The sequence below is a fragment of the Manis pentadactyla genome, chromosome 9, assembly GCF_030020395.1.
Source record: "Manis pentadactyla isolate mManPen7 chromosome 9, mManPen7.hap1, whole genome shotgun sequence".
Classification (NCBI taxonomy): Eukaryota; Metazoa; Chordata; class Mammalia; order Pholidota; family Manidae; genus Manis; species Manis pentadactyla.
The window spans coordinates 33,162,759-33,186,314 of NC_080027.1; the positions used below are offsets into that span (position 1 = coordinate 33,162,759).

The window sequence follows — 23,556 nt, forward strand, 5'->3', positions numbered from 1 at the left end:
TTTTCTATTATTTAAATACATATATATTAACATATTTGAAAATCTCTAAATTTTATTAAAATGTGTACTTTGAAAACTCTCACTTCCATCTTTCACTGTCCTAATATAACTTTCCTCCTCATCCCAATACATAAACTTTTAGATTATTTTCTTATGTAACTTTCAAATTTTGTCTTCATGTAATATAAACAAGTTGAAGTCGACATTTTTTTATTTTACCTCTCATTTTATTTCATTTATTTTATTATTTTACACAAAAAGTATTTTTGTATACATTGTTCTGAATTTTATTTTCTTCCCTAATAAATTCTGGAGCATTTCCGCGTTACTACACAAAACTTTCATTCTTTTTTCCAGCAGCATATTTTAAATCATATGACATAGATTATTTAACAGTTCTGCATCTTTTACTATTCTAACCAGCTTTTACAAATACTAACAGTATAGATTTATCATTTTGTATGTGTGGACCTAATCTCTGTATGATAAATTCTACAAACTAGGAATTCAGTTGTCAAAAAGCACTACTATAAACATTGCTACAGGGCTGGTATGTTCTTTCTCCAATAAGAGAATTGGAAAAAATTATTTAGTTTAGTATCATTTTACATTCATCATAAATATCATTATTTTTATGGCTAAATTGCCTACCAAGATTAAGTATCTTATAAAGAGACCTTTGTAAGGCCAGAACCCATGAGATTCCACCATCAGAATAATGGCAAACAGGAAATAGAATTATACAGCAGAAGAATAAAATCAAGGAAAGCTCTATGTATTGCATTTAATGTTAAACAAAAGGAAAACATGAAATCTCTCGCTAGGCTTTATAGTCCCCAGCCAGTTTTCACAAAGATTTGCAGATAAATTTAAGAAGGTCCTGTAGAGTAGAAAAAAACTCTTCATAAGGAATCAATTTAAGATAGCCTTAGATTGCTAATGTCCCAAACATACTGCATAAACAAACATACATTCTCTCTAGAAGAAGCACTTTCAACCCAGACCTTAAAACATTCTCATAGATAAAGTTCAAAATAGTCTAAAATCACAAAACACATAAGGGAACAATGTCTTCTGAGTGGAAGCAAAGTGATGAGTGAGGGGCAAAAACAAAACAGAATCTGGATTGCAAAGACTTTCTAAGTTATAAAATATAGAAAATTTATATTGAAAAGTTTTAAGTTAATAACAGAAGCCTAGAAATCACAAGGAACCAGCAGATTAATAAAAGAACAGATGATTTTAGAAAGATGTCTATCATGTACACACACACATATACACATATATATATGATTGAAATAAAAAATAGATGTGCTAACCATAGACTAAACTGAAGAGAAAATTAATGAACTATTTAAGCTGCTAAGAAATGAATGAATGTTAAGATAGATGGAAGAAAGAATAAAAAACTAAAATATATTTCATTGGAATTATAGTGGGGAAGTGGAATAGGTGGAACTGAGGCACTATTTGAGAAGGAAACAGGTAAGAGCTTTCCATGAATTTTGTAAGACAACAATCTGCAGATTTAGGAAGCTCAATAAATCCCAAGCAGACTAAATAAACATACACTGACATCTTCACTGTTCACAGTAAAACAGCAGAATACTAAATGTACTTAGGAGAAAAGTCAGATTAGACTTTAGACAACAGAACAGTGGTTTCATTAACAAATGACTTTCTAACAGCAAAGATAGGAAGACCTTATTAGAGAGGTACTATTCAACAAATAGAAAAAAACAAAAACCCCAAAACAAGTAAGGTTTAGAAAGTCAGTATAATAACTGGGGCAGTAGGGGTATGTCATTAACAAAAGTCGAGACAATATTGTACTAAGTGAAGTTAAGTATAACTAAAAAAAGATGAGAAACCAATTTTCTAACTATAGAACCAGTGCCATCTCCAAAAACATCCTCAGTTTTTTTTGTTTACTGAAACAGTGACCTGAGATAGTTTTTTGAAAAATGCAATAACTGATTATTCATATATAGTTTATATAACATCTTCTACTTCTATTTTTTTCTTTTCTTATTGTGTTTAGAAATGACCTTAGATTGAACACTCAACAAAACCATATTCAATTGATGTTTAATATCATCTGATTCCTTACTATGTGTGAGGAATAAAGTCCAGTACTATAAATACAGAAATAATGCTTAAGTATTGTCCTCACAGATTTTGCCATCTTATGGTGATGAGGTGAGCAGGGAGGAAAACAATCAAAGAGTTATAAATAATACTACCTGGAAAATTAGAATTAGTGCCTCAGAAGGAGACTTAGCAGAGGATAATTATAATGAAAATACCTAATAACATCTACCTTATAGTTTAAACTCTTTTGACATGTATTACCTTCTTGTTTAATCTTTAAAACCAAAAGTTATATGGGAATTCAGTAATTGAAATTATCTCATCCAACCGGGAGAATCAAATAGGCTTGGATGTGTCTCTATAAATGGATAAAATTATAAAAGCTAAAAATGTGGGCTTTTAAGATAGCTCCCCAAAATGCCTTGACTAGATCACTTTTTTTCTTAAAAAAAAAAAAGAAAAACTTTAAAATTTTTTCATCTTAAGTATTTCCAATAACTTTAGGAAATAACCTCAGTTAGGTAAAGTGGTTCATGTACGGGTCAACTGGGAGTAGTGAAAACTGAGAGAACTTGATAATACACCCTGTATTTATACACATTCTGAAATGAAATGTGTTATTCCTTGAACACCAGTTTGCAGCCCATTTGAGATAATTTGAAAACTTCTAAAGCTTCTAATTATGTTTTTCCAATTATATATCTTACTATATGTTCCAAAGATATAGTAGAAAACAAGTCAGTCCAGCCTTCAGATCTGGCTCTGACACTCAATTGCTGTATAACCTGAGATAAGATGTGCATTTTCTCTGGGTTTCAGAATTCCCATTTGTAAAATGTACTGAAGTGTTGTAGTGCTTCCCGAATCTAAAATGTGTTGTTTCTTTTTCAACTCTTGGAACAATATTATGATCAGTGAATGATTACAGAATGAAGATTGTAAATGAAGATTCCATCCTAGGTGAGCTTTTCAAAAAGTTAGCATATTATAATTCTTCATGGAAGACATAAATTAGGTACCTAATACATATTTGCTATTGGGTATAAATAAAATTCAATCCATGAGCACACAGGATAGAGTAAATAACAAATGAGACCCAAGGCATTCAGGTCTTTATATACAATCATGCAAAATCAACCAATAAGTCTCAAGTTTTTCCTTCTAGGTAAAAGTATGCTTGAGTTTGTTGTCATCAAGCAGCTAAAAGAGGAACTTTCAGATGAAAAAAAAGCTCTCTGTTTTAAAAGATGACATCTGGCAAGATTAGATTGAAACTTTTTATTTAATTTCTGAGTTTTAAAAATTCTTCTCATCAAGAGCTGGAAATTATATATATAACTTTTTTCACATATAGGATTTACATATATAAGTTGTCTGAATTTCTGTTTCATTGACTCCCAAACCTATTTTCCTAGGAAGACATTTGCTTATAACATTTGCTAACTATTCTTGTAGTTTACTGTTTCTGGAAAATCAACAATAAAATTCAATCCATGAGCACACAGGATAGAATAGGGCAAACAGTAAGCCTACATGGTGAGATAACTTTTTCAAGTCTGTACCTTCTATATTCCTTGAAATTTCCTTTCTGTCAATGACAGGAAGTCTAAACACACACTTAAAGTGAAACTTAAATAAACTTAAAAATGAAAGTTAATATTGAATAAGAACTTGCAAATGTTATTCCCTGCTGATCTTTTTATATTACTTTACATTTTTTGAGTTAACTTACAGTATAAGTTTGATTTCTGCGAGGTAATTCTTTAAGGCCATGGAAATATAAAACTATTAATTGGCTGTCTTTCTCAGAATTTAGTTTCTCTCTAGCTCTCAAGTTAGAATTCAGGATGATTGATCTCAACTCTTACACATTCACTGTGTACTTTTAGAGCCATGGAAACTTGGACAAATAAGAATATAAATATAGTTTTAGATAAGTTCTGTGAGCAAGATATATGTTTATAATAATAACCATATTTGATGAGTAACTACTGGTAAAAATTTGGGTTTAGGTATGGTTATGTTTACATACATATAGGGAAGACAGTGCTACATTAAGATAAATATTTCATTCATTTGAAAACTACCATGTAAATTAAATTACTTAATCATTTGATATTAACTTGGCCCATTTATGCAAAAGTGTTTAGAAACATTTCTTGTAATATATGTTTAATGTTAAAAGCTATGAGTGCTAAACAGAGCACCTGACTATTCAAAGTTAGCAAGTGCTGAAATAGCATTCCAAATCTAGGCAGTCTGACACCGATGCCATACTTTTATAATGCTGGAGAATTCTAGAGGTAGACCATGGAGAAATAAATAGGAAGCTTTTTATATAAATTTTCACACAGATCTCACACACACACACTTTCCAGATACATTGTCTCATCTCAGTTTATAGATAGCAATCCTTTACTTAAGAAATAAAATGTATTAAACATTTACAGTGGATATTGTCATATTTCACATTTCATATGGATTATTGCCTTTAGCCTGGCACTATGTTATTTACCCAGGTGTTGTTATTGCCCTTATCTCCTTTCTACAAAGAACGAAACCGATGCTTAGAGATATGAACTCATGTGCCCAACGTCAGGTGGGTAGTGCGTTAGAGCTGGAGATTGAAATCTAGGAAAGTTTGATTCCAATAGTTTAACTTTGACTCTACCGTATATAAAACAACTTTTTAAAGTCAAATTTATGGCTAATTCATTCTCTTAAGAGTGGGATTCAAGTGTCCACAATGCCTTTATTTATTTTTTTTTAATTACCAAAAGTCAAAATCTCACAAAGTTGCAAGAATTGGTCAGTTCATTTTCCCTTTTTACTCAAGTACCTTTCAGCAAGGTCTACAGTGTTGCCCATCTGATCCAGTTTCCTTATTCTCTTCATGAAGAAGCTGTGTTTCTTATTGGCCATCACAAAACCATGCCTTCCATAAACTTTTTTCTCACTGTCAATATATATATATATATATATATATGTATATATTATTTATTTTTAAGTAGGTCTGTATTTAAATACTTGGATGTAAAATGTACTAGCTCTGTAGACTTGAATTATTAAAAACTATGTTCCCCCAGAGAGATTGATAAAATTCTCCAACTCCCAAGTATCTAAGCATCTGAGTATTTCTCCATGGTCTACCTCTAGAATTCTCCAACATTATAAAAGTATGGCATCGGTGTCAGACTGCCTAGATTTGGAATGCTATTTCAGCACTTGCTAACTTTGAATAGTCAGGTGCTCTGTTTAGCACTCATAACTGTTACCTCATTGATTCTTTATACCCACCCTATGATGAAGGTGCTATTATTAAATCGAGCTTACATTAGCAACTGAGACTTAGAGAGGTTAAGGCTTCATTGCTTATAGGTAGCATGCCTTCAAACCTGGGTATAATGTTCTTTCTGCTGAAACATACATTACAACTTAATATCCTGTCAGAAAGTAAAAACCATTCCACCAGCTGGGCTAACAGTCATGAAGTAACTATAGAGGCCCAGTCACAGAATCAGAGGAATTTGAATGAAATGCAGGATTATGGATCTCTGCCCTATCTTACATAAGTTTGTCTCTTGGATTTGCCAAATCCATTTTAGACTCCTGGAATAAGGACCAGATTTATAATCAGACAGACATGGGATCACTTTCCAGCTCTTTGCCTTTGGTGGTTCTGTGACTGAGGCAGGGTTGTAGGGGCTTGCTGCTGGCTTATTGCTTAATGGGAATTTCTATTTGAAAGGGTTTCCTGAGAATGAAGAGAGACCTGTTTAAGGAACCTAATGCATTATCTGGTGCATAGCACACAACTTCACATGTTGCACCTATTAACATACTGTCAAATATACATTTTTTTCATAATGTGTTGCCTGAAGCTTAAAATTAATGAAATATTTTATTGAGAGTGATAAATGTCTCTTTAGAGGTACAGTTTAAATGCTATCTCCACAAAAGCCTCCTTTAATCTTTATCTTATACACAGATTCTTATTGAGATATAAATTTTATAATTTACTATAAAATTCTTGGCCTTCAGCATAGTTTCATGTGGGAGATTCAAAGCTTTTAGCTTTGCAAAATTGAACAAGCCGTTTAAGTCCTGTTAACCCCACTTTCTATGCCTGCAGAAAAATGTAAATAATAATATCTGCATTAACAGAAGCTTGTGAAGATTAAATGTGCAGGTACTTGGCATATGGTGAACAGATAATTTTTAAAACCTCACTTTACTTCTGTTTGAATACAAAAGATTACAATAAACAATCATTTAACTAACAACCAAAGTAATTTGGATAACCTGCAAAATTATTGTTTTGTTTTTTTGTTCATGTCATGACAGAAAAAAACCTGAATGAAATAATGAACTAATATCCAAGAAGGGACAAGTCCTGAATAAAAGGTAGAAGTCCATGGCTAAAGTGGAACGAGGAGGAAAAATATGCCAAAGATAAGGATAAGGAGACTCTAACCTATACTGTGAAAAGTTTTAGTTGCTTTTTATGTACAGGCATGACAGGTTAGCATCCAAACGGCACAAATGGAAAAAGACTGGATTACTCTCTACTGACATTGTTTTCAACTGTGTTTATACCAAGTTCTGGGGATAATATCTAGGAAGCCATGGTAGAAAGGAGAACAAGACAAAATTCACTCAATATTTCAGTTACGAAAGATGGGGAAGGAACAGGAAAGTTGAAAACAAGTCTCTATGTACTCAAGACTTCCAGCTAATAGAGTGTGTAAGGGGGAGGCTCGCTGGGAAATGCTGCCCCTCTGTCCCCACCAGGTTCTTCAGACTTTCAATTCCTGGTGCCTTGCAGCAAGGAAGAAGAGCTGAGGGGAAGTCCTGCAAATTCATCCCAGTGTCCACAGAAATCAGGGAAGTGGCAGAGAAAGGAATAAAACAGAAAACTTTGGAGGTAGGACTACAAAGAGAGAGAAAGGACTCCAAAAAATGGTATCCTAGCTGTAAAGCAGGGAGATAACTCCCACAAGCTAGAGAATAGGTAGCTGGTGTCTGAAATGAACACAGATCTCAAAAATCTTGACAATGCTAAGATCCCTGGCTCTGCTGCAAGGAAATTTTTGGTCGCAATTTTGAAACTGAATCAAATTAAATCTTCAATAAGTCCCTACCAGTTCAACTTGTCATATATCAACTCAACTCTCTTCTAGCAAACTGTCAGAAGAAAAGAAATAGTACTTTTTGAAGATAGGAATCATTTACTTTAGTCCCTACTGAGTTGTTATAAAATATCCAGCACTCAATTAAGAACCATAATACATAAAAAGTGACAAAATGTAACCCACAGTCATGAAAGGAAACTGTCAACAGAAATAGATACAGAAATAACCCAGATGTAGCAATGATTAGAGGATAAAAACAACCAAGCAACAACCTGAAACACTATTTCAAAAATCCTAAGGGATCTAGTGAAAAAAGGTAGATAGCATGTATAAAGGTATGTGAGAATTTTAGCAGACCAGTGGGTCTCAAGCACTCCTCAAGCACTATGTTGTCATCTCTAGCTTTTATTTATTTCATGTCTCTACATATTACATCTTTCCACTTTAAAAAGAGCATATTTAATATAGTCATAAATTACTGTTTTAATGTTCTTGTCTACATTTTCTAACATCCGTGCTGGTTCTTAGTGGATTTTGATTGATTTTTGCATTGTACATAACTGCTTTTTTTGCATATCTAATAATTATCTTCTAGGATGCTAGACATTGTGGATTTTACCTTATTCACTCCTGATACATTTTATATATATGTAATTTATAAACTACATATATTACATATAAATTAATATAAATTTTATATATTTTACATATATAAGAATATATAAATATATATGCTACATATATAAATTTATATTTATATTTAAATATGTACATATATATAAATATATACAATATACATAAAATATATATTTTATATACATTTTATTTTCTATACAGTGTACCACAAATATATAGAATACAAATCTTTGTATTTGATCTTACCTGAGCTACCTCTGACTTCCAAAGAAAGAGCCCAGTCCAACATTCTAGTTCAGTCTTATCTCCTACTCTGTTCCCCTGTCACCTCCAGAAATACCCCACCCCTCAAACACAGAAACAGCAGTGTCTGGGCTCATCCCATTACAAAGAAATTCTGCCTCTTTCATTTCTATTGAATTATAAGCTCTTCAGGTAAACCTAGGATGATTTTAGGTTATATAGACAAAACCCTACTCATTTATGTTGTTGATGAAGGCTAACTCAGTATGTCTATTCTTTTTTTGGCATAACAGGAAAATGTTACTTTTCTCTGCAGTGACTTTTATGTATATATATATATATATTTTTTTTTTTCTTTTCTGGGATGCTGTTAAGTTACCAGGAAGTAGTTTGATCCTTTCAGATCTTTCTCTCAAGACATGTTCAGTGGGACAAGGGCAGTCATTAGGAATAATTATCCCCTACCACTGAAGTAAGACCTTTCTGAGTATCTACTAATGCCCTATAAACTGTGTGGTTTCACTGCCTGGGTAATGCCTGACACTCTTCTTGGTCTTATGTGAGTGCTAGGTACATTTCCTTCTAATTATTTATAGTGGTTGTTTACTTTTGTTTGTATATCTCTCCACTCACCCACATGCTCTGATTAGTAGTACTCTTCCGAGTAAGTGAAGGGAGCCCTGAGTGGATCTCCCAAGTCCTGTCTGCACTTTCCTTTCTGGTACTGTGTCCTGTGAACTCTAGCCACTTTGATCTCAACAATATGCCCTTTACTCAAGGAGTCTTTTGCAGCTCTTCCTGGGTCTGTCTCATCTCATGTGTTTCCTATGTCTCAGGGATCACTGATCTGCATTGCCTGATGTCAACTGTCATACAAACCCTTTTTCCCATGTATTTTGTCTGGTTTTTTACTTGTTTTAAGGAGAGGGTAGATCCGAGTTACTCCTTGTTGACCAGAAGCAGAAGTTGTGTGATACTATCTATCTGATAAATTAGAACAAATCTGCCTGTAGGTAAAGATTGTCTGAAAGGGAACAGCAGTTATTCTGCAGGGATGTAATACTCTATCTTTTGTGGGTGGTTGCCAGAATACCTAACATGTGTGCTTTTTATTTCTATGAAGTATATCACAAAAATATAGAATACAAATCTTTGTATTTGATCTTTCCTGAGCTAACTCTGACCTCCGAAGAAAGAGCCCAGTCTACATTCTAGTCTAGTCATATCTCTTTCTCCATCCCATCACCTCCAGGAACACCCCACTCCTCAAACACAGAAACAGCAGTGTCTGGGTTCATCCCATTACAAAGAAATTCTGCCTCTTTCATTTCTATTGAATTATAAGCTCTTCAGGTAAAGCCTACCCCGATATTAGTTATATAGATAAAACCCTATTCATTCATGTTGTTTGATAAAGGCTGACTCAGTTTGCTTATTCTTTCTGGCATTAATAGGAAAATATGTTACTTTTTCTACCAGTGTTTATGTTAAATCTCTTTAGCAGTCACTTCCACAAAGTTGGCCTTTTGAATATAGTATTAACCGACTTCCTGGTTTTTATGGGACAGATTTATTGCCACATCAGTTTTAATGGTTTCTAAGAGTAGTTGTGATTTTTTGTTTGTTTCAGGGCTACCACCCCTCAATTGGGTTTCATAGCTTGACAGTTAGGGCCCCTTAATTTATTAGCATGAAAGTTATGGTTTGCAGACTTGTTTTCAATCCATTATCCTCCCCCCTTAATGTATCTTATTAACTGTCATTATGATAAATGGGGCAAAGTAGTGAAGACAGCCTCAGTTTAGCCTTTGTTTTTAGAAGATTCCTAGCTTGCTCTTATGCATTTTAAAAGATGATATAAAATAAAATCAGTTATACACATTGGCTGTGGATTTGGTTTCTAGAGAACTGGTCAGCTGATATCTGAAAAATATTTGTATTTGGGAGCTCTATGACAAAATAAATTCTCTCATTTGATAGAGTAATACTGAAATTATGAAATTATGACCAAAATATAGAGAGCTAAGTCCTGTGCCTTCAGTATGATAGATGAACACAGGATCAGGAGGCTAGAGATCCAGGTTCTGGTTTCCCTGCTTCTCTTTGCTAGTCTCCAGTTGGAGCAAAATAGCAGTAAAGGAAATAAGGTGGTATATATAAAATTATCTATTAGGGTTAGTTGTGAAATATATACATCACCTGTAATTAAAGTCTTCCATGAATCACTGAAATTAGTTGCCTCATTTTTCATATAAGGATTTCTTGCTTTCATGATGGTCAGGGGCTGCCCAAATGACCATCATGCAATGTATTTTTGAGGATGTCCTCCAGGCCATATGGAAATGCTAAGGACACAGATATACTTAGTCAATTGTCTGAAGTGCCTACAAAGAGTCAAATTTAATAAAAGCTGCAGGCTTCCTTCCCGTAAGATCAATCTGGGGAGAGATTATAGAAGGAGAAATGGAATCAAGGAAATAATGTCAACATCTAGAACAGCAATAGTAGAGGCAAAATAAATCTGAGAAACCACTGATATGTTAGAAGCCTGTTTGAACTCAGTTTGCAGAGTGGTGAGAAATGGATTCATCCTGAGACAGAGTGGAAGAATTAAGTAGAAAAAAAGCATTTGGAGCCTGCTCTTTCCTATTCCTTTCTGCTGCCTTTGGACTATGATTTACCTCCTTAAAAGTTCAGAACTCTCACGTTGACATTCAAAACAATACGGTTAAGGGGGTAAAGGACACTTGCTGGAGTGAATAATTGGGAAAACTGTTGGAGGAAAAGTTGATTTGTCCCATGTGAAGTATTATCATATTAGTTGAAGGTAGATTGTGTTAAAGATGTGTAAAATAAACCCCAAAGGAATTACTAAGTCAAGCAGTTATAGCTAGTAAGCAAACAAAGGAGATCAAACTGACTAATAAGCAAATTTAATGAGCCCAAAGTAAAGCCAAAAGGGAATAAAGGGCAACAGGAACAGATACACACAGAAATAGAAGACAAACAGATAATCATACAAAATAGTAGGAAGATGGTAGATTTAAATTCAACCATGTAAAAAAAAATATTATTAAATCCAAATGATCTAACATTCCAAAATTAAAAGGATGAGATTAGAAGATTGTATAAGAAAGCATCACGCAACTATATAGCAGAGAATAATCAGAAATCATGTATCTGAAAAAATATTATATCACAAATATCTTAAAACCCTGAGCAATCAATATTGAAAAGGAAACATCCCAATTTAAAAAATAGGCAACATAAGATTGCCTATTGAATAAGATACCTCCCAAAGGAAGATATATGAAAAACCTTTAAGCACAAGTATTCAAGATCATTAATTATTAGGCAGATGAAAATTAAAACCACAGTGAGATACTACTTTAACATAATTACATAAAAAAGACCAAAATATTAAATTTTGGCAAAGATACCGAACAATTAGAACTCTCACACATTGCTGGAAGAAGAGAAAAATGTATGATCAGCTAAATATGATAAGTGAAAGAACTTTTACAGAAAAACAAGTGTATAATGTGTAAATCAATTTACATATAATTTTTGAACAGGCAAAACTCATTTATGGTGAAAGAAATAGAGTTCTGGGATTGCTTCTGAGAGAATCTGCCTGGAAAGGGGTACAAGGAAGGTTTTTGGGTGATAGAAGTGTTCAGTATGTCAACAAGGGTGAATGCATTTGTCAAACCTAATCAAACTATGTGCTTAAAAACCTGTGCTTTTTACTATATAGAAACTGTAAGAAAAAAGCCTGAAAAATAATAACAGAATACAGTGGACAACATGGGGATATGTATTACAAACACATGCATCATTTCTAAAATCTACCCAAAAGGTGACAAGGAAATGCATAAATCAGAAATGTGACAATATAGTGTATAAAAATCCACTGCACAAGTATAATAAATCAGCTCTGTTAATACTGAAAAATAAATGACAACTCTGTATGGTCTGTAATGATGTAAGACACATTTTTAGTATTTGTATAAACAAAAATGATCAGTTCCAGTACATAAGGAAATGTATATAACTACCAGGTAGATTATGCTTTACAACAGTTGTAGTCATGTGAATGTATCTAATTCTTTACATAATGCTACTTCTATAATTTCTTTCCATTGTCAGCTATCAGGTCTCACAAACAATGCATTTATATCCTATCCCCTTTCTTAACAAAAACCACAGGAGTTAAGATGGTGTTATTTTCATTTTGTGATTTATCAACTTCAACATGATTAATTAAAGCTGGTGAAGGACAGATCCAGGTTTGAATACAGGTCTTCAAAGTGAGAACACTACCCTTTTTACAATTCCTCCTCCATTATTGAGTATCATCATGGTTCCAGATACTAACGTCAGCAGGACTCTTATTTCTTTAATTCTGATAGCTTGACTCCAGACTAGAACCTTCCTAGTCTTCAACCTTATTCACTCAACTTCCCAGGTCCTGCAGAGTCTTACTTTTCCTTCTCTCTTTTCAGTTTTTTATCTCCACACATAACCAGGCTCAGTGCTTTGAAATATCACCTATTAAAACATCGTGCCTTATAGGACCTCACTGTTTTGAGTCTCAGAGGTAGACATTCAGTTCTTATTGATGACATTCTCCAGGCCTGTCACTTGCTGTTACCCCTTCCTTCATTCGGTCAATCTATTTCCAGGGTTTGGTCCCATCTCCTTTTTTCTGAAGCATAGTCACAAGAACATAGATATAGGAGTTTTATATATTAACTTCCAAATACCAGTTTGGCCAATAACTGTATGTACTTAACCTCTTTGAACTTCAGTTTCTTGCTATTTAATAGAGATACATGTCTACTATCTACTGCTATTGTAAGGGTTACATTCAATGAAATCATGTAAGTAAATTTCCTAGCAGAATGCCAGTACCAGGATAGATGTCTAATAAATTGTGGCTGTTATTACCATTGTTACAGTATAATTTTCTTCATGCATGGTTCCCAAGTTGCTTAGAAGAAAAGCATGTCCCTTATCAAATGTGTTTTGGCATCCCCTCCTTGATATATGAGAAATATAAGCATATAAAAGTACTGAGATATGCTTTGGCAAATTTATTTAAAACTTAGTAATATCCCATTTAACCGAGAATAAATTTTGGAAAACCTTGTCCTCAGAAAAGTCATCCATCGTCTTCCATTTGCTCTTCTGAATACTAAATCCATGCCGCAGGCACCAATATTCTATTAATTTTTAGTAGCACTTGAAGTGACCGTAAAGTAAGTGCTATGGGTCATACTAATAAGACATGTCTGTTCAAAGTCAAGAACACTGACTAATGATGAAATGCCTAAAGCAAACACATATCGATAAAAACCATTTCAATTTTAGAACATGATAAGTTTCTTAAATATCACTCAGTATTACTGAAAGGTAGAAAGTCAAGTTTTATTAACAATTATTTTTTCACTGGGAAATTTACTGATGCTGACAAATGAAACAATTGAAAGGGACATAAAATTTTGTTTAGCTGCAGATTCAAACACAAAACTATTTTCTTTCTTTCTGTTATAATTGTTAGTAGGTAGACAGAGGAAGTTTCCTCCATATAAATTTAGACCTTGCTTCTCTCCTACTTGAAAATATCCAATAGATTTTTTAGCTTAGCATAAAAATCATACCCTATAATTACTTACCTCTTCAGCCACAAGTCTTATTGTAACCATTTATTTCAATCACTGAACATTTAATGTTTTCCTGGGGAAATATATCCAGCCATACCACATCATCATATCCTCTGTAGTACTTTTTTCAACTGTTTGGAATGTCCTTTTCCCTTTTATTTCCCAGCTGTTTATTTTACTTGAAATTCTAGTTCCATTAAACACGGTACAATTGCTGAAAGCTCGTAGTATTTTGCCTGACATGCAGAAGGAAAATTAAAGTGACAGAACACAAGAAGCCTTATTCTTTTTCTTTTTGGACTATAAGAGAAAGGAATTTGAATTCTGGCTCTCGCTCCTTCTCCCTTTGTGAACATGGATAAGTAGCTTAATCTCATCAAGGCTTGTTTTCCTATTTTTAAAAATTGAGATATGGGAATAATGCCTCAAAATGAGTAAATATCACATATGCACAACTTTCAGTTCTTGGGTCACAAATATTACCTCTATTCATATTATGCCTCCATGGTTTAAATTTAATACATGTTTGGCATACTTCCACTGTTTAAAAATATTTTAAATGAAAATAATAATGATTTTGATACTAGTCATCATCATCATTATAGTCATCATCGTTTATATGAGGGCAGGATGGAAGCTGTTTGAAAGAAAGTGGCCAAAAAAATTTTAAGTACAAAGGAGCTTTATGGAAAGAGGACCTTGTAGGAAGTTGCCATGAAGGAAGGAAATAGAGTTGATAAGCAAAGTGAAAAGCCATTAGCAACACTGCCCGATGTCTCTAGAAACAAAATTCTGCATAATTTGATTGAGAAATAGGCAACAGAGGTCATTTTTACAAATGTCCTGTGTGTGTTTGAAAAAATATGTACTTCTGTTTGGATTGTAGCTTTCTATATAATTTTGGTAGAGCAAGCTTATTAATTATGTATTTTAAAACAAATTTCTTTAAAAAGAAAAGATTACTTTTACAGGTTCTGAGATATGCTTTATTGTCCTGATATTATGGTAGATATTTTTCATTTCACTTAGTTTTTAAATCAATTTTCATTTATATATTTTGAAATTATATTATTAGGTCATTCAAGTTTATATTATATGTCAAGTAAATTTAAACTCATATCAGTACATATCTATTATTTCCTTTTGTACTGCACTTGTTTTGTTTGATACTAATACAGTTACATCAAGCTTATTTTGATTATTTTTTCCTAGTATTTTTCAAACTTCTGTGTCCTCATGTTTTAAGCTGTGTCGCTTTTAAACACCAGAATTGCATTAAAACAAAGTACATTTTTAATATAGTTGCCTCTTTACTGATGAGATTGCTGCACTTACATTTATTGTGATTAATGTTATATTTTGACTAATTTCTCACATTTTATTTGATGCTATTCTATCTTTTTTCCTTTTTCCTCAATTTCCAGGCTTCTATATTTTTTCTTTGTTTTGGTTTGGTTGGGTTTTTTAACTTATTGTTATTATTATTGGGTATATTCTACCAATTTAGAAATTATTATTATTGAATTTAATTATTATTAATTATTAAATTTATATGATAATTTATTTAAATTTAATTAATAGTGATAAAATTAATCGGTGGTGTGGTTACCTTTAATATTGTAATATACTTACTTTATCAAAGCCTAAACTTGTTCAGTACTTTCAACCTTTCCATGAAAACTTGTCTCCTCTGCTAACTTATATCACCAGTTTTTATTATTACTTTTTATTAAATAACTTACACATTATTACTATTTTAAACCCACAGTAATTGTTTAGTTTTTACTATATGTCTGTCATGTTCTCTATTTCTTTTTCTTCTTCTCCCCTCCTCTGCCTGCCCCGCATTACACACACCTACTGCATCCTCTGTTCCTGTAGGATTATTTTTCTTGCTATCAGGGAATATTCCTTAGAAAGTACCTTTAGTGAAAATAGTGAAAAATATGTTCTTAGTAAATTCTTGAAGTTTTATTTTATTTTAATTTTGCTACTATTTATTTTAGTAGTCTTGACTGGATGTGGATTTCTAACTTGGTGTTTATTTTATTTCAGCACAATGAAGATTTTATTCAGTAATTCTCTAGTAGCAGTTGCTGTTACATTTTTAGCTATCAATATTTGTGTACTTCCTCTGTAGGTGATCTTCCTTGACACCCTGACTTTTAAAAATCTTCTATTTGTCTTTGCAGTTCTGAAGTTTTTCTAAAATGTGTTTGTATATTGATGTATTTTATTTATCCTTCTTGGAATCCCCTATCTTACTGTATTCAGTAGTGTCTTTATGAAATATGGAATATTTTCAATGAATAATTTTCTAGATTTTTCTTTGGTCCCCATTATCACTACTTATCCCTAATAAAATTTCAATGGCTTATACATTCTCTTACTTTATTGTCCATATCTCTTAAATCATATTAAACATTTGATTATGCCTAGTCATTTTTGAAAAATCTTCTGACCTCATAATTTTAATATTAATATCTTATAAAATTTTTTCCTTTAAATCTTAAGTACATTTACTTTAAATTCAATATGTACTAGTTAATGGTAGCAACAAAAATTTGTTTTTTCCTACTCATTTTGCTGATGGTGACCACTGGGTTTTGTGATTTTATTTTTTTATTGTAATCTAGTATTTCATTGAATTCATGTTTGGGAGTAATTTGAGTCTGAAGTTTAATGTATAGTCAGAGGATTTGCCTTTGTTCTTTTCGTGCATATGAGGACATTATCATTCTGGGATCTCTTTAAAACTAAGCACTTTTTTCAGTTCACACAAATAATATGGATTTCAGTCGAAATCTTCTCTGAGGTTGAATTAATAGGTAAAAATTCTTGGAAGGATTTTTTTTTTCTTTACCCAGACTAAGTCTTAACAGGCATGTTTCTTTATAGTCTTTCTTTATGAAGGAGATTGAAATAGGTTATAGATTTCTATAATGTGTTATGCATTATTATAACCTGGAGGGCATTTGAAAATATAGAATATATGTCTACATTCCTGAATTATTATATCAGATGATTTTAGAAAAGGAAGCTAGAAAGCTGTAAATGTTTTTCTTTTCAAGTAAACTCTTTTTGTAATTCTGAAGCAGATAACCTTTAGATTATAGCCATAAATTGTCTAAAAACATTTTTAGTCTGATGGTTCTATTATTATTTTGCTTTGGATTTGACCATATGTCAGGATTTTAAATTCCTTTCTGGTCCATTAAATCTTAGCATATGTCTTATGCCATTTCCTATAACATATTGTTAACTTTCATGACAATGGGTGGCTTTGATTCTCCCAAATGGTTTATGTTTTAAAAAATTTTTTTACAATATTTTTTTGTTGTTGAAATATCATTGATATACTATCTTATATTGGTTTTAAATATACCACACAGTGGTTCAGCAGTTACCCATATTATAAAATCCTTGCTCCCTCTAGTGTGGATACTATCTGTCAACATAGAAATATGTAACAGAATCATTGATTATATTCTCCATGCTGTACTACTATCCCCATGATCAACTTACATTAAGCTTGAGCATTTTTGTGTGCCTTTATCCCCCTCACCCTCTTCACCCACCTATGCCAAACCCTCTCCTATGGTAACTACTAGTCTACTGCTTTTTTGTTCATTCTGTTTTACTTTGTTTTTATATTCCACAAATAAGTTAAATCATATGGTAATAATATTTCTCCACTTGGATTATTTCACTAAGCATAATACCTTCTAGATCCATCCATGCTGTTGTAAATGGGAGGACTTTCTTTTTTATGGCTTAATAATATTCCATTCTGTCTATATACCACCTCTTCTTTATCTATTCATCTATTGATAGACATGTCAGTTGCTTCCATATCTCCGCTATTGTAAATAATGTAGCAATAAATATAAAGGTGCATGTATCTTTTTGAATCAGGGATTTTTGTTTTCTTATGGTAAATTCCTAGAAGTGGAATTACTGCGTACAATGGGATGCTTATTCTTAGGTAACTGAGAAACCCCTAGACTGCTTTCAACAGTAGTTGTACCAATTGACATTTCCACCAACAGTGTAGAAGGGTTCCCATTTCTCCACATCCTTGCCAACACTTGTTATTTCTTGCCTTTTAGATACTGGCCATCCTAACTGGTGTGAGGTGATATCTCATTATGGTTTGGACTTACATTCCTCTGATGATTTGCAGTTTGGAGCATCTTTTCATATGCCTGTTGGCTATCTGTATTTCTTCTTTGGAGAAATATCTGTTCAAGTCCTCCACCAATTTTTTAAATCAGTTTGGGTTTTTTTTGGAATTGAGACATATGAGTTCTTTATATATTTTGGATGTTAACCCCTTATTGAATAAATCATTCATGAATGTATTCTCTCATAAAGTAGGTTGCCTTCTGAGGGCGGAGCCAACATGGTGGCGTGAGTAGGACAGTGGGAATCTCCTCCCAAAAATATATATATTTTTGAAAATACAACAAATACAACTAATCCTAAAAGAGAGACCAGAAGACACAAGACAACAGCCAGACTACATCCACACGTGCGAGAGCCCAGCACCTGGTGAAAGGGGTAAGATACAAGCCCCGGGCTGGCGGGACCAAGCACACTTCCTCCCAGCTTCCCGCGGGAGGGAGAGGGAGCCCAGGACTGCAAAACACCCAGCCCCAGCCACCCGCACCTGAGCGCAGACACAGTGCATGTGTGGAGGGCTGGAAACGAGGGAAACAGGGAGTAAGACCTCTGAGCGGGTTCCGAAGCTGACGCACCTGTGACAAAAAAAAGCGAGTGCTTTTTGAAAGTCTTAAAAGGGACAGGGACATAACAGCTGGGTGGAAATAACACAGGACACATCCCAGTGGCTGGAAATTACAGGGAAAACCAGGCTCACTAACCACCTGGGCAACAGCTCTGTGACCCCTCACGGAGGTAAACAGCCAAACAGCACCCCTGTCCATTACCCCTCTGGGCGCTGTGAAAGCAGAGAAGCGCCTAAGGCAGACCACACCCACAGAAAGGGAAATCCTACCATTCCCGCCGGGAAAGACACAAAGACCCAGTCTACACGCAATTACCCAACAAAAGCCACTAGGAGTCGAAGTTGTCCCAGTAAAGAAAGACCAGTAGTAAGTGAAAAGTTTGGCCCACCCAGCTGACAGTCAATGGCACCTGCCAACATGAAAAGGCAAAAAAATATGATCCAGACAAGACTAACCCAGACAGCTTCGGCATCTGCTACATCTTCCCCTGAGAAGGAACCTGGGGAGATAGATTTAACAAGTCTTCCTGAAAAAGAATTCAAAACAAAAGTCATAACCATGCTGATGGACTTGCAGAGAAATATGCAAGAACTAAGGAAGGAGAATACAGAAATAAAACAAGCTCTGGAAGGACTTCAAAACAGAATGGACGAGATGCAAGAGACCATTAATGGACTAGAAAGCAGAGAACAGGAACGCAGAGAAGCTGATGCAGAGAGAGATAAAAGGATCTCCAGGAATGAGAGAATTCTAAGAGAGCTGAGTGACCAATCAAAAAGGAACAATATCCGCATTACAGGGGTACCAGAAGAAGAGGAGAGAGAAAAAGGGATAGAAAGTGTCTTTGAAGAAATAATTGCTGAAAACTTCCCCAAACTAGAGGAAGAAATGGCCTCTCAGACCACAGAGGTACACAGAACTCCCATGACAAGGGATCCAAGGAGGGCAACACCAAGACACATAATAATTAAAATGGCAAAGATCAAAGACAAGGAAAAGTAGTAAAGGCAGCCAGAGAGAAAAAAAAGGTTACCTACAAAGGAAAACCCATCAGGCTATCATCAGACTTCTCAACAGAAACCCTACAGGCCAGAAGAGAATGGCATGATATACTTAATGCAATGAAACAGAAGGGCCTCGAACCAAGACTACTGTATCCAGCACGAATAACATTTAAATATGAAGGAGGGATTAAACAATTCCCAGACAAGCAAAAGTTGAGGGCATTTGCCTCCCACAAACCACCTCTTCAGGGCATCCGACAGGGACTGCTCTGGATGGGAACACTCCTAAAAAGAGCACAGAAAAAAACACCCAACATATGAAGAAGGGAGGAGGAGGAATAAGAAGGAGAGAAATAAAGAATCATCAGACCGCGTTTATAGTAGCTCAACAAGCGAGTTTAGACAGTAAGATAGTAAAGAAGCTAACCCTGAACCTTTGGTAACCACAAACTTAAAGCCTGCAATGGCAATAAGTACATACCTTTCAATAATCACCCTAAATGTAAATGGACTGAATGCACCAATCAAAAGACACAGAGTAATAGAATGGATAAAAAAGCAAGATCCATCCATATGCTGCTTACAAGAAACTCACATCAAACCCAAAGACATGCACAGACTTAAAGTCAAGGGATGGAAAAAGATATTTCATGCAAACAACAAAGAGAAGAAAGCAGGTGTTACAATTCTGGTATCAGACAAAACAGACTTCAAAATAAAGAAAGTAACAAAAGACAAAGAAGGACATTACATAATAATAAAGGGCTCAATCCATCAAGAGGATATAACCATTATAAATATATATGCACCCAATACAGGAGCACCAACATATGTGAAACAAATATTAACAGAACTAAAGGAGGAAATAGAATGCAATGCATTCATTCTAGGAGACTTCAACACACCACTCACACCAAAGGACAGATCCACCAGACAGAAAATAAGTAAGGACACAGAGGCACTGAACAACACACCAGAACAGATGGACTTAATAGACATCTACATAACTCTACATCCAAAAGCAACAGAATACACATTCTTCTCAAGTGCACATGGAACATTCTCCAGAATAGACCACATACTAGGCCACAAAAAGAGCCTCAGTAAATTCCAAAAGATTGAAATCCTATCAAACAACTTTTCAGACCACAAAGGCATAAAACTAGAAATAAACTGTACAAAGAAAGCAAAAAGGCTTACAAACACATGGACGCTTAACAACATGCTCCTAAATAATCAATGGATCAATGACCAAATCAAAATGGAGATCCAGCAATATATGGAAACAAACGACAACAACACAAAGCCCCAACTACTATGGGACAAAGCAAAAGAATTCTTAAGAGGAAAGTATATAGCAATCCAGCCATATTTAAAAAAGGAAGAACAATCCCAAATGAATGGTCTAATATCACAATTATTGAAATTGGAAAAAGAAGAACAAATGAGGCCTAACGTCAGCAGAAGGAGGGACATAATAAAGATCAGAGAAGAAATAAATAAAATTGAGAAGACTAAAACAATAGAAAAAAATCAATGAAACAAGAGCAGGTTCTTTGAGAAAATAAACAAAATAGATAAGCCTCTAGCCAGACTTATTAAGAGGAAAAGAGAGTCAACACAAATCAACAGTATCAGAAACGAGAAAGGAAAAATCATGACGGACCCCACAGAAATACAAAGAATTATTAGAGAATACTATGAAAACCTATATGCTAAAAAGCTGGGAAACCTAGGAGAAATGGACAACTTCCTAGAAAAATACAACCTTCCAAGACTGACCCAGAAAGAAACAGAAAATCTAAACAGACCAATTACCATCAACGAAATTGAAGTGGTAATCAAAAAACTACCAAAGAACAAAACCCCCGGGCCAGATGGATTTACCTCGGAATTTTATCAGACATACAGCGAAGATATAATACCCATTCTCCTTAAAGTTTTCCAAAAAACAGAGGAGGAGGAGATACTCCCAAACTCATTCTATGATGCTAACATCACCCTAATACCAAAACCAGGCAAAGACGCCACCAAAAAAGAAAACAACAGACCAATATCCCTGATGAACGTAGATGCAAAAATACTCAACAAAATATTAGCAAACCGAATTCAAAAATACATCAAAAGGATCATACACCATGACCAAGTGGGATTCATCCCAGGGATGCAAGGATCGTACAACATTCGAAAGTCCATCTACATCATCCAGCACATCAACAAAAAGAAAGACAAAAACCACATGATCATCTCCATAGATGCGGAAAAAGCATTTGACAAAGTTCAACATCCATTCATGATAAAAACTCTCAGAAAAATGGAATAGAGGGGAAGTACCTCAACATAATAAAGGTAATTTATGATAAACCCACAGCCAACATTATATTGAACAGCGAGAAGCTGAAAGCATTTCCTCTGAGATCGGGAACTAGACAGGGATGCCCACTCTCTCCACTGTTATTTAACATAGTACTGGAGGTCCTAGCCACGGCAATCAGACAAAACAAAAGATACAAGGAATCCAGATTGGTAAAGAAGAAGTTAAACTGTCACTATTTGCAGATGACATGATATTGTACATAAGAAACCCTAAAGACTCCACCCCAAAACTACTAGAACTGATACCGGAATACAGCAAAGTTGCAGGATACCAAATCAACACACAGAAATCTGTGGCTTTCCTATACACTAACAATGAACCAACAGAAAGAGAAATCAGGAAAACAACTCCATTCACAATTGCATAAAAAAAAAAAAAACCTAGGAATAAACCTAACCAAAGAAGTGAAAGACTTATACTCTGAAAACTACAAGTCACTCTTAAGAGAAATTAAAGGGGACACTAACAGATGGAAACTCATCCCATGCTCGTGGCTATGAAGAATTAATATTGTCAAAATGGCCATCCTGCCCAAAGCAATATACAAATTTGATTCAATCCCTATGAAACTACCAGTAACATTCTTCAATGAACTGGAACAAATAATTCAAAAATTCATATGTAAACACCAAAGACCCCGAATAGCCAAAGCAATCCTGAGAAAGAAGAATAAAGTAGGGGGGATCTCACTCCCCAACTTCAAGCTCTACTATAAAGCCATAGTAATCAAGACAATTTGGTACTGGCAAAAGAGCAGAGCCACAGACCAAGGGAACAGACTAGAGAATCCAGACATTAACCAAGACATATATGGTCAATTAATATTTGATAAAGGAGCCATGGACATACAATGGCAAAATGACAGTCTCTTCAACAGACGGTGCTGGCAAAACTGGACAGATACATGTAGGAGAATGAAACTGGACCATTGTCTAACCCCATATACAAAAGTAAACTCAAAATGGATCAAAGACCTGAATGTAAGTCATGAAACCATTAAACTCGTGGAAGAAAACATAGGCAAAAATCTCTTAGACATAAACATGAGTGACCTCTTCTTGAACATATCTCCCCGGGCAAGGAAAACAACAGCAAAAATGAACAAGTGGGACTATATTAAGCTGAAAAGCTTCTGTACAGCAAAAGACACCATCAATAGAACAAAAAGGAACCCTACAGTATGGGAGAATGTATTTGAAAATGACAGATCCGATAAAGGCTTGACATCCAGAATATATAAAGAGCTCACACGACTCAACAAACAAAAAACAAATAATCCAAGTAAAAAATGGGCAGAGGAACTGGACAGTTCTCCAAAAAGAAATAAAGGTGGCCAACAGACACATGAAAAGATGCTCCACATCGCTAATTATCAGAGAAATGCAAATTAAAACTACAATGAGGTATCACCTCACACCAGTAAGGATGGTTGCCATCCAAAAGACAAACAACAAGAAATGTTGGCGAGGCTGTGGAGAAAGGGGAACCCTCCTACACTGCTGGTGGGAATGTAAATTAGTTCAACCATTGTGGAAAGCAGTATGGAGGTACATCAAAATGCTCAAAACAGACTTACCATTTGACCCAGGAATTCCACTCCTAGGAATTTACCCTACGGACGCAGCAATCAGGTTTGAGAAAGACAGATGCACCCCTATG

General features: G+C 34.4%; 1 long non-coding RNA gene across 1 annotated transcript in view; it reads left to right on the forward strand.

The window, feature by feature from the left end:
• The first annotated feature begins 2,974 nt into the window (after nucleotides 1-2,974).
• Nucleotides 2,975-23,556, forward strand: part of LOC118917556 (uncharacterized) — a 62,220-nt gene continuing 41,638 nt past the window's right edge. Inside the window, exons 1-2 of the long non-coding RNA XR_008999194.1 lie at nucleotides 2,975-3,051; nucleotides 6,436-6,495. This is a non-coding gene — a long non-coding RNA (uncharacterized LOC118917556). The remainder of the gene's footprint in view (nucleotides 3,052-6,435; nucleotides 6,496-23,556) is intronic.